Genomic DNA, 1,448 nt, shown 5'->3' with positions numbered 1-1,448 from the left:
GCTGCTTGGTGTTCACTTGTCATCACATAACACAGAGACAGAGTGTAGTGAGCGCCAGGAGGAAAAAAAGGCTGCGGTCAAATGTTATAATATTGGACCGGTAAATGGTATCGGCGCCGTCTTTGTTGGTACTCGCCGATACCCATACCACCATTTCGGGCTGGATCGGCGCCCCCTGCCGATACTAATATCGTATCTGCGCATCTTTAGTACCAATACTTTCTAGCTTTGCAGACCAAATATTTGACTCATAATTAGGGATGGGAATTGATAGGATTTTTACTATTCTGATTCCATTATCGATATTGCTTAACGATTCGATTCTTTATCGATTCTCTTATCGATTCTAATTTGGGAAAAAAGAAGAACAAACGTTTTGATTGGCATCGAGTTAGTTTAATCAGAAGTCACAACCTTACAAACTCTCACAACGGGGTCAAAAGAGGCCCAAAGCCTCAATGTTAACTGTTGCAATATGTGGCAAATATACAAAAATGTGTAACATTTTACTGAAACATTTTTCTAATAGAAATAAAAAATATTGGTATATTTTGGCATATTGGTCGTATTCCCTCCCAACGCAGTTATCTTCACCTTGCAATGACCAGGCATGAAAATGGGTCAGGGGTTAAAAAGGTGACAAGGGTGTGGAGGAAATATGTTCCGATAGGGCTATCCCAAACGACTAATTTTCTCCCGATTAGTCAGCCTGCTATTTTTACAATTAGTGGACTCATAAATAAAAATAATATATATATATTTTTTTTGTTACTAATTTAGCAATGAAATTTTCGTTGACGATTGTTAATTCACGAAAACATTTTGGAACACTTAAGTTCTTTATTGAAGTACAAATAAACATGTAAATAACAATAAACAATCACACATAAACAATGAGGTCAAATGCTCATACCATTAACTAGTGCAAAAGAATGGAATGTAAACAGATTCAGAACACTGACTTAGCATTTCCAATATTATTCAAAGCAATTCTTTAAAAAAAATCTAGCATTATTATTGTAGTATACTACCATATACAGTATAATAGTATTATAATAATTATAATATTCATTGCCAATCATATTTTTCAAAAAGGGTGTCATTTTCAAGCTATGCTTAGTGTAGAATCTGAATTCTGTAGTATTATAGTATTTATATTTTATAGTATTAATTCTGAAGTATGTGGGATTAACTCCAGAAATCGTTATTTTTAGGAACGTGGCGTGCTTTTATTTTGAAATGTACACAGGAAGTACGTTTGCTAAACCACTAACAGCTTGACACTCCGCAAAAAAATCACTTTTCGTCATTGCTTGTCGTGTATCGGGTAATGACAGGGACCATGGAAAGTACGCAAAAAAAGTAATTAATTAAAAAAAAAAAAAAAAAAAAGGAACCGGTGTCGTATACGTCCGGGTCATGCGTCATGACGTAGAGGAAGTGTGTGA

This window comes from Corythoichthys intestinalis, chromosome 13 (genome assembly GCF_030265065.1).
Source record: "Corythoichthys intestinalis isolate RoL2023-P3 chromosome 13, ASM3026506v1, whole genome shotgun sequence".
NCBI classification, from domain to species: Eukaryota; Metazoa; Chordata; class Actinopteri; order Syngnathiformes; family Syngnathidae; genus Corythoichthys; species Corythoichthys intestinalis.
Note: the sequence above shows the minus strand (reverse complement) of the source record.